Below are 12,197 nucleotides of genomic sequence, written 5' to 3'. Positions count from 1 at the left end.
TTTTGAAATGCTAAATTGACCAGAGTTATTGAGGTTTTAGGCAGTTGTGTTACAATGGTCACTCCATTTATATCCCCTAGGTTTAATAGCAATCACTAACTAAAGAAAAAAAATAAGTTAAATTACAGTAAATAAGTACAGTAATATAAAATTTTACAACAGCAATATTAGCAAATTATTTAAAGTTTATCAAAGTGTTTCTATTTTGGGAAGCCTTGAACTTAATTATTAAAGCTATTTACACTTAGTCTAATAGCAAGTACTTTATTCACTTTTAATCTTTACAAAGTCAGAATATATAAAGCTAATTTTATCCATATTTCTGTTAAAAGTATTCCTGATGTTATTTTTACCAGTAAATTCTAAACACCCAAAATCTTGCTAGAATATTGTCCAGATTTACATTTATGAGCTTTTTTACTCTATTTAAAATTCAGATTGCAATTCCCTAATTATTATTTGATATTAAACAGGTACAATTATTTGTTATTTTTCCTGAAAGCTAGTTAGCAAATACAGTATGAATATATTTTATGATAATAGATTCCTGTTACATACATAAAATAACAAATAGGAATATATTGAATGATATTAAATTCCTTTAACCTCATGAAATAGTCTGAATTATTATAAGTAATGTTAAATAGATTGTATTTCTATGTATTATTGTAAATTTATGGAAAAATTATGAAATTTAACATTGAATAGCAGAGATCAACAAATGTTAATGGAAAAGGATTTTGTTAGAAATTTGCTACTAATGTTTTTAATTTTTAGTAATTAGCTGTTAAATCAAATGTTAATTTCCTCTGGACCTCTTTACCATCTATATCATATCATTTTTAAAATTGAGTAAATTACTGTATGAGTGACTGAAGGGAAATTGATATCAATCTTTTTAGCAATTGATTCAAATTCATTCAATCAGTATATTTAAGTACATTAATTCCATGTGAATATAACCTCCAACTACTGTAATTATTTTAACTGAATATCATTCCAAAGATATTCATCTTTGTCTATGTATACCATTTCATCTCTTTCGAGACTCTTCTCATTATTAGCAACTGCCATAGAATTTTCTTTTACACAACAAGAAGTCTATAGTAGGCCTATGTTCTCTTAGAATTGAATAGCAGATATGCCTAAGATATTAGCTACTAGACAAAAAAAAAGTCTTGTCCTCTAATTAGCCACATATTGCCAATGCTGTTCACATACTTTTTTCTTGTGGGTACCAGGGAGAGTAGCTCATCATATTGCAACAATCAACATGTGTTCAAGTATTTGTAATATATATATATATACAGTATATATATGTATACAAGAGAAGTAAAAAACACTAATTGATGAATTTGGTTATGAGATTCTAAAACCATCATATTTCCATCCATGTTATCATAACCAATTCTATTTAACTCCTCCTTCCCAACCGTTATCTCTACATTAAGTTGTCGGTAGTCTGATACACCCACTGCTATGCCTTCTATCAAAGGCATCCTCTCCCACCAAACCTCATCCCCATATCATCTTTCACCTTATCTCACCATCTAATTCTCTGCCTCCCTCTTGATCTTCTCCCCCTAGCAGGTTCCTTCTAAGTCCTCCTCACTTCCTCCCCACCATCCACCCTCAACTCGTGCCCACACCATAGTCATGACACACTTATCACCTGCTATTCTTATGATTTCATCATTTTCCTATATTTCAAGTGACGATATTTCCATTATCCATCTCAGCATTTTCATCTCTGTTCTCTCAAGGTTTGCTTCCTCTTTTTGTCATAGACCCCACGTTTCCAATCCATACATCAACACAGGTTTTATTACTATGCTATAGATCTTGTCTTTCAGCTCGATAGGCGTTATCTTGTCACATAACACTCCCGCTACCTCCCTTCACTTCTCCCAAGTTTCTCTCATCCTATTCTCTACTTCATCGTCACATCCTTCCTGACTTATAGTAGATCCCAAATATCCAAATTGTTCCACCTGTTATATAGCCCAGCTTTTACTTTCATGTATAGCTATCCTATCCCTACCTTCCTTACTGCTCACCATAGCTTCAGTCTTATCCTCATAATACTCTCAAGCTACCCTTTTCCAAATTCTCTTGCCACTCTACAACCCTTCTCTGTAAATCTTCCTAATTTTCAGCAGTAATCACCAAATCGTCTGTACTGTATATAATAACATCCACAACTCTTCGTTTCTGATCTCTTCATTTAACCCATCCATTGGCTTAATGCTGACATGTGGTGTAGTCAAACACTAACTTCGAAGGTTTTTGTTTCCCCAACAGCTGTTATTACTTGTCCTTGTTCTTTTGTACATCTCGACCATTCTAACCAGCTTTGGGACTCCCCTCTTCCTCAAGAACCAAAACAAAACTTCTCGTGGTGTTCTACCATAAGCCTTCTCTAAATCTACTAAAGTGCACAAGAGCTTCTAGCTTCTCTCTACGGAAGTCATGAATAGAATAAGTTTGAATGTTTCTGAAATGAATCACTGTGTTTAAGGCCTTAAATAGTGTTGCTAAGCACTAGAAGGAGTTAACTACTGCATTATTGTTCAGATGTTACTTTCCACTTGGTAAGGGTAGAAGAGACTTTAGCTATGGTACACTGGTCTTCTTGGAGAACAACATTAGGCTCTGTAACATGGTCTTCCACTGTCTTGGGTTAGTGTTCTCTTGCTTAAGGGTACATTCAGGCACACTACAGTATTGTGTTTTCCTACTTCATTTCCTCACTTTGCTATTTTCCCTGATGGCACCATTGGCCTTATAGCATCCTGTTTTTCCAACTAGGGTTATAGCTTAGCTAATGATGAAAAATTCTCTCTCTCTCTCTCTCTCTCTCTCTCTCTCTCTCTCTCTCTCTCTCTCTCTCTCTCTCTCTCTCTCTCTCTCTCATGTTTGAATTAAGGTTATATCCACAATAGAAAGATTGATGTGTTTCAAAATAACTTTAGAATGTTTTGAAACTATTTTCCGTAAGGTGTTTGTGAGCTTAATCTCAAAACTTTATATCAATTTTTTAGTAATATTTGTTTTTTTCAATATTAAACTTACCCGATAATCATGTAGCTGTCAACTCCGTTGCCCGACAGAATTCTATGGAGGGATACGCCAGCTATCACAATACTAGAAGGGGGTGTACTTACCAGCGCCACCTGTGGCCAGGTACTCAAGTACTTCTTGTTGACACCTCCTCAATTATTCCTCTGTCGTGCTTCCGGCAAGACGTTCTGGGATACGCTTATGGTCTTCGAGTTTATTCACGGATATTTGGTGAAGTATTCTCTCAGATTAACGGCTGTCGCTTTACTGGAAACCTTCTTATATTAGCTAGATAGCTTTTATATAGTCCTGATATAACGGTTAACGATTTTTGCTTGTTTTTGGAACCCCCTTTGGCTAACTCTTTGGATTACAAGATGTCTGACATTTCGCAAGCCCCCTCCCATAGACGATGTAGGTCTTGCAATAGGCGTATTCCGAAGGCCTCGGTAGATCCTCACACCGCTTGTTCTGACTGTAGGGACAGGCCCTGTCAGTTAGAAAATCGATGTGAGGAATGCGCCGGACTTTCGGAATTGGAATTTGTCCGTCTTTTAAAATATTCATACGGTAGGCTAAGACCAGGATAAGCCAAGCCCTAGAGTGCATCATGAGCATGCTGAAGAGGAGCAATTGCTCAGTGAGACAGTGGATGAGTCTCACAGGGACCCTCTCATCACTGGCCCTGTTTGTCGAGCTAGGAAGACTCCACCTCCGCCCTCTTCAATTCCATCTTGCAGCTCATTGGGACAAGGGTTCGACTCTAGAAGCAGTCTCTATCCCTATCAACCAAGAGATGAAGACCACTCTCCTGTGGTGGAAGCACAACCTCCTTCTCAAGGAGGGTCTATCATTGGCCATTCAGACCCCCAATCTTCATCTCTTCTCAGATGCATCGGACTCGGGCTGGGGTGCAACCTTGGACGGACGGGAATGCTCGGGAGTGTGGAACGAGGAACAAGGATTACTCCACATCAACTGCAAGGAACTGCTAGCAGTTCATCTAGCCCTGTTGAACTTCAAGTCCCTCCTGCTAGGCAAAGTGGTGGAGGTGAACTCAGACAACACCACAGCCTTGGCTTACATCTCCAAGCAAGGAGGGACCCATTCGAGGAGCCTTTACGAGATCGCAAGGGACCTCCTCATTTGGTCAAGAGGTCTAAACCTCACTCTGGTCACGAGGTTCATCCAGGGCGATATGAACGTTTCAGCGGATCGCCTAAGCAGAAGGAATCAGGTCATTCCCACGGAATGGACCCTCCACAAGAGTGTGTGCAACAGACTTTGGACCTTGTGGGGTCAACCTACCATAGATCTGTTTGCCACCTCCATAACCAAGAGACTTCCGCTGTATTGTTCCCCTGTTCCAGACCCTGCAGCAGTTCATGTGGATGCTTTTCTACTGAACTGGTCCCATCTCGACCTGTACGCATTCCCTCCGTTCAAGATAATAAACAAAGTTCTGCAGAAATTCGTCTCGCACGAAGGGACACGGCTGACGCTGGTTGCTCCCCTTTGGCCTGCAAGAGAATGGTTCACAGAGGTACTTCAATGGCTAGTCGACTTCCCCAGGACTCTACCTCTAAGAGTGGACCTTCTACGTCAACCTCACGTAGACAGGTTGCACCCAAACCTCCACGCTCTTCGGCTGACTGCCTTCAGACTGTCGAAAGATTCGCTAGAGCTAGAGGCTTTTCGAAGGAGGCAGCCAGTGCGATTGCCAGAGCTAGAAGAGTTTCCACTCGTAGAGTCTACCAGTCTAAGTGGGAGGTCTTCCGAAGCTGGTGTAGAGCCAATTCAATATCCTCTATCAATACCTCTGTGATCCAAATAGCTGACTTCCTTCTACATCTTAGGAATGAGAGATCCCTTTCAGCACCTACGATTAAAGGATATAGGAGCATGTTGGCTTCAGTTCTCCGCCACAGAGGTTTGGACCTGTCTTCCAACAAGGACCTTCAAGACATTCTCAAGTCTTTTGAGACGTCTAAAGAACGTCGTCTTTCCACTCCAGGCTGGAATCTAGACGTAGTCTTAAGGTTCCTGATGACATCTAGGTTCGAACCTCTCCAGTCAGCTTCCTTCAAGGACCTTACCCTCAAGACTCTTTTTCTCGTTTGCCTTGCAACAGCTAAGAGAGTCAGTGAGGTTCATGCCTTCAGCAAGAACATTGGTTTTACAACCGAATCTGCAACATGTTCTTTTCAGCTTGGATTCCTAGCAAAGAACGAGCTTCCTTCACGTCCTTGGCCTAGATCGTTCGAAATACCTAGCCTCTCCAACATGGTAGGTAACGAACTAGAGAGAGTTCTTTGCCCTGTCAGAGCTCTCAAATATTATCTTAAGAGGTCTAAACCTATTCGAGGACAGTCAGAAGCCTTATGGTGTGCCATCAAGAAACCCTCAAGACCCATGTCCAAGAATGGGCTTTCGTATTATATAAGGCTTCTGATCAGAGAAGCACATTCTCACTTAAAGGAGGAAGACCTTGCATTGCTGAAGGTAAGGACCCACGAAGTAAGAGCTGTAGCTACTTCGATGGCCTTTAATAAAAACCGTTCTCTGCAGAGCATAATGGATGCAACCTATTGGAGGAGCAAGTCAGTGTTTGCATCATTTTATCTGAAAGATGTCCAGTCTCTTTACGAGAACTGCTACACCCTGGGACCATTCGTAGCAGCGAGTGCAGTAGTAGGTGAGGGCTCAGCCACTACATTCCCTTAATCCCATAACCTTTTTTAACCTTTCTCTTGAATACTTTTATTGTTGTTTTTATGGTTGTTACGGTAGGCTAAGAAGCCTTCCGCATCCTTGGATTTGGCGGGTGGTCTATTCATTCTTGAGAAGCGCCTGGGTTAAAGGTTTGGTAAAGGTCCTTTAGTAGGGGTTGCAACCCCGTGTACTTTGGCACCTTTGGGTTGATTCAGCCTCCAAGAGGAACGCTGCGCTCAGTAAGGAAGACGAACTTTAAATAAAGAGGCAGAGTAACGGTTCTATTCGACTTCCTTACCAGGTACTTATTATTTCATTGTTATTTGAGATAACTGTTATATGAAATATGGGATACTTAGCTATCCTTTAATCTTGTACACTGGTTTTCACCCACCTCCCTGGGTGTGAATCAGCTACATGATTATCGGGTAAGTTTAATATTGAAAAATGTTATTTTTATTAATAAAATAAATTTTTGAATATACTTACCCGATAATCATGATTTAATCGACCCTCCCTTCCTCCCCAGAGAGAACCAGTGGACCGAGGAATAATTGAGGAGGTGTCAACAAGAAGTACTTGAGTACCTGGCCACAGGTGGCGCTGGTAAGTACACCCCCTTCTAGTATTGTGATAGCTGGCGTATCCCTCCATAGAATTCTGTCGGGCAACGGAGTTGACAGCTACATGATTATCGGGTAAGTATATTCAAAAATTTATTTTATTAATAAAAATAACATAATTAATAATTTTCCCAAAATGTTTTAATTTTCTTGTTTGCAGTAGATAATTGTATTTTTTTAGTCCATGTAGTGAACTGGAATTTGTTTCAAAACGTTAGTGACAAAATTGATATTCAAAGGATAAAAGCTCTTGTCTACTGGTTTTAAGCTTTGCATATTCTTTATACAAAAGATGTTATTAATTGCCTCGTACTCTAGTCTAGGATATAGCCTATATAGCGAATAAGTTGTAGTTTGTTAGATTTACGAATTCAATTTATATTAAATGTTGTGATGATAGGAATAGTAATCTGATTTGAGTTATGGTAGTTGTAATAGAAGGAATCTATCAGTGAAGTAGTTTTAAATTAACATTCAAGTAATATTTCTTAAATAGATGTTCTAAAAGTGGCTCTAATGTGAAACTTCAAGATTATTCATGAAAAGCTTAAAGATTTAGTTGTACTTGATGAAAAGGTTTAAGATTGATATTTTGTAGAGAGAATGTTCGGACATATCTGGCTCTTGATACTTAAGCTAAACTTAAAGGGGTTTAGGAATTTCAGCCAAGGCACTGTTTTGTAGGAACAGAAATGATTAGGACATGATGAATTACTTAGGAATATGAGAGGAATAATTACCTTTAGGGAAGATAAAAAATCAATGGGTTTAAAACAATTTAATGAATGATTGCGCGATTCTTTTAATCATTGCATTTTTAAGGAGCATTTTAAAGGTTATTACTTTTAAAATAACATTCACAGAATTAGGGAGTAATGTTGTGGTTGAAATTTTATAATGGAATATATATGTAGATTATATCATTTAAACTTATCCAAAGGGGTTTTATAGGTAAAAGTGCTTTGCAAGTCAGAAAATAACTTCTTATAAATAGGATGCAAATAGAAAATGTCAATTAAGCTGATGTCAAATGCTTGAAACCAGTTGCTTTCTTTGTACAACAAAGTACTATGTTTTGTTATTTACTATTTTATTAGATACAAATATTAATCATTAAAATTTAACTGAGATGTTTATAACTCATAGCTGTACATTGTTAGAATGTTTATTTCAAATCTGTGGTTGTAAATAATAGGATCTACTTGTTAAGTTCTATTGCTTAAGAATAATTGGTATACTCGAAAATATTTAAAGTACAGGAGGCAGAGTTTTTGATGATAATTTATGGCCAAAAAATTACATCCCTCTGTCATTAGTATAACTATGTATATTGGATAAGTAAAGGTAGATAGCCCAACATTTTGACGTCAGTAATATGGGTATTACTGAATACTTTATGCTTATCTTAGGATCATTATAGTCGGGAAACTGGAAAGGTTTATTCATGATGTTGTGTAAAAGATATTAGGATATCTAATTAGAATAATCTTCCTCGCTCATAACAGAAATGAGACGTCGTAAGTTGAGCAATTATGGAGTTTAGCAAGGTGGTGTGTGCTTTATTAGATTTCAATATCCCCCATCATTAATGGTAAAGTATAAGGTTTTGGTTATTTTCAAAAGTAAAAAGATAGGTAAGACAAGACATATACAATAGAGCTTGACTAAAACTTTTACTGAGTAAACTAATCCAAGAAATACCTCATTTGACCTATAGAGGCAAGCAAAGTGTCTGTCGTTGCCTTTGGTATCAATATTATTATGAATGTGAACTTGTACAAATGGAACTAGGTTTATTTGGAAATAGCCTACTGAACAAAGGTTCAGAGACTCGTGACTTATATTTCTATCTTAGTTTTGAGAAACGCACAAAATCTGCTTCACTCATAAGAAGTGTTGAAGCCTAAGGTTTTGTTCATTTCTCAAAGCTGAGATAAAAATATAGTCTTATGATTCTCTGAACAACTTTTGTTTAGTAGACTATTTCCAAAAAAGGGTAATTTGATGTGCTTAGGCTCACCTTGTTAGTAATATCAATACTAGAGACACTGTCTGTCAGACTTTTGCTTGCCTTTATTGGGCAAATAGAATAGTTTGCTCAGCAGAAATTTTCCAGAGTCGAGCTCTATCGTACAAGACTGGTCTTACCTATCAATTTCAATTTTGAAAATAAGAAAAATAGGCTTTACCATTAATGAAAGGATATTCAGAATAGATTGACGCCCACACCACCTTGCTGAATAAAACAATTACCTGTACTCAGCTTAAGATGTCTTATTTCTGTTGTGAATGAAGTTAATTCTAATTAGTCATATAACTGCCTGTTTCACAATATCTTTAATAAACTTCTTCCTGCTTTCTGACCAAATGAACCTAGGATATGAATAAAGTAGTCAGTAATACACACATTACTTCCGTCAAAATGTTGGGCCACTTACTTTTACTTATCCCATATATGTAGTTATACTATTAGCAGAGTATGTCACTTTTTGCGATAAATTATCATTAAAAACTCTTACCTCTTGTGTTTTAAACATTTTCGTGTATACCAATTATTTTTTTATGAAACAGAACTCATAAAGTAGCTCTTATTATTTACAAATTAATTTGCTATATGTAACAACTTTTAATTGATCATTGTTTTTAGCATACCTTGTAAAGATAATAATTTTACAATAACTTTGTAACATCAGAGGAATTATAAAATAAAATGCATATAAAGTATTCTCATTCTTTAATTTAGTTTCCCCTGGTAACACAAAGAAAACGAAAAAAAAAACGAAAATCCAATGACTAGGAGTATTCTCCCTATATTAAACCTCATATGACCGAGTATTCTCTCTAAGCGGCCCCCTACAACTTCAAGCACCAGCAAATGCCTTATTCCCCCCCCCCCCCCCGAAAAACGGCTAAAAGGTTCATGAAATAGTCCTCTCCCCCAACAGGTCACGTGTCCTGGACTGTTGTTGATCCCCCATGTACAAAGTTTATTCACTCCCCAACTGGTGGGGTGAGAGCAGCAGTAACAGTACCAGTGTTTCATGAATATAAAGTACATAGTCAAGATGGCCGAACTGCCTCTTATTCCCTCGTGGACCAAAGTCCACTTCTTGATCCAGCTGACTGTCAAGTAGGTTTCATCTTTAATAAAGTCTTGATAGTAATGGTCTTGCTTGCATTAGTTAATATTCCTCAAAAGCCTCTGAATTTCATTCAATCTTGAAGCTATTAGATATAAATTGTAGGTAGAAAAGTATACCTAAATATGTAACTAAGCTTCCAATTAACACTGTATGAAGAAAAACTTAGAAATTTGTTTAAGACTTTTATTGTAGAAGATCAAATGCCAAACATGAGAAAGGTTTCAGTGTAATCATTTTTTTTTCTTTTTTACATTTGAAATACAAACACTATGAAGTCAATGACATATATGCATCAGATTCATGAAACCCCATTTTCTGAAAGCTTTAAATGCCCTAGATTCAAAGAAAATGTAACATTTGTCATACACAAAGCTCACAATCCGACCAAGAAAGACTTAGAAGAGTCACCCTTGAACCAATATGGTGCTGTGACTGACAAAACGTCCGGTTTTCTTTGTTTTCTGGTCAGTGTCCGTTTACTTTTTATGAACAACTGTTTGGTGCATTTGAAGCTCAGCATTTGGGTTTAAATATTTTATGATTGTGTAAGTAAGTAGTGCTTTCTCTAATAGTGAGATAAAATTATTAATAAAAAAAAAAGGAAAAGGAAAGCCCACCAAGGCCATCCCCTGTCCCACCTAGTAACCAGAAACTTAATGCAATTATCTTTTTCAGGAAGCAGTTACTAGGCCCTTGAATGCTTTCCTTTTCCTTCTTTTTTTCTGTTTTTTATTGATAATTTTACAACAACGATATCAGGATTGTAATTTAATGACTTCAGGAATAGTTTTGAGCTCTCCTGAAGTTAATGGTAAAATATTTATGTCACAATTCACTTCTCTATAAAGCAGATTCCAGCGATTACAGCTACATTAATTCTATAATGACATGAAATTATACACTTGGACATGAAAAAATAAGGATAATTCTAGAATGGAAAGCAAATAAAAATCTAAAAGAAGCAAAAGAGTCATTTTAAGGTCTTTATGCAATTTCAGAACGATCCATTACTACAGACACCTGAAGCTCAGTGAATAGCAGACAAGATTCACAAATGCCAATTAGCCTCCCTGTCTCGTCCCATTTAATGCACATGATTGAGTCAGGTAAAAGAGAAGAAGACGTGCAAGGCTACTGCCCTGACCATCCTTGCTACTCCTCCCAGCAGACAGTCAGATCGGACCGAAGTACGCATTCACCTTACACGTGGACACCTGAATCACTTTAGCTGTGTAATAAAGTTTTTGAATGCAAACCCTAGAAAGCGAGTTCAACCTGAAACACTTCTCGAAGTTAACGAAACTATTAAGACAACTTATGAAAATGGCTTGCTTTATACGTGCAGATGGCAGTTTTAAGAAACATATTCCAATTCAATATTTACCTACAGTTTGAGGTGGATTAAGTTTTAATCCACAGTTGACATAAGTCCTAATAAAAAAAAATTAGGCCTAAAACCAATACCCACAAAATATGCAATTTAAGTAGGTTGTCTTATACACCTATAAAATGAAATAAAGTTAACCCTACTTCATACTATCCTTAGCTTTTGATCCTTTCATATACTATCTTCAGCTTATAATACCTTACTATTATATACTATCCTCAGCTTATAAGCCCTTAATATACTATCATTATCTTATAATTATTCATAATTCACTCATCTTATAATCTCTTACTATACTATCACGAGCGTGTATTTCCTGACTAATGTATCCTCGGCCAATAATTAATCAAAGACGATGATTCTTTATTAATTACGTATTTTACGCAGGTCCTGTGTAATTTAATATATCACAACAATTTACGGTCAAAATAGTTATGATCAAGCTAATTTTAGTAATCAAAATAATTTGATACTTTCTGGACTTTTGTCCCTCAGTAGACTAGATTAACCCAACCTGAAATGAACTTTTGAATTTCTTTATAAAGTTGCCAAAATGAGCTCAGACATAAGTGAGACAGACGGAGATAATGTTCGCCGAGTATAACAGTCTCTACTGAAAACTGACACAAGATAAACAGATATTAAATGAAAGATAACATTTTAGTATCATTTGGAACAAGTGGGTCTCTGAGCTCCCAAATACTTTTCAATGTAAGACCGCTGAAAAAAAAAAAAGATTACCAACGAAGGAAAATATATCTTTACGTTATTAAATATTTAATTATCTATAATACCCAATAGTTCACAAACATGATGACATTTAATAATATTAAATTCATTACGTATTTTTATTTAGAATAGGTATGAAAATAGAATCTTTTTCATAATAAAGAAACACAGGACCAAGAATTATACTTTCTATTCACGAAGATTAGTGTTAGGAAAATATATAATAATAAAGAGCGAAGCATCAAACTCAAATCTCTGAACGAAAATATAAATTATAATATTCTATCATTTTTTCGGTGACTAAGATAACTGAAGTTTTCTCCTTAGATAGTTCAGCAAATCACATTATTAATAACTCAAAACTAAAGTCGAGAAAATAATATGCTCTTCAAAAACAAATGTGTAAATGCATATAAAAATTTAAAACTTCTAGTTAAATACATAGCTATCTCAAAAAATCTATAATATTTAGGTAAATACTAAATTTTGGAGCGACTTTTGTACTCAATACATTTTTTTTACATTATAAGATTACTATTTCAA

Source organism: Palaemon carinicauda, chromosome 22 (genome assembly GCF_036898095.1).
Source record: "Palaemon carinicauda isolate YSFRI2023 chromosome 22, ASM3689809v2, whole genome shotgun sequence".
Lineage (NCBI taxonomy): Eukaryota > Metazoa > Arthropoda > Malacostraca > Decapoda > Palaemonidae > Palaemon > Palaemon carinicauda.
Note: the sequence above shows the minus strand (reverse complement) of the source record.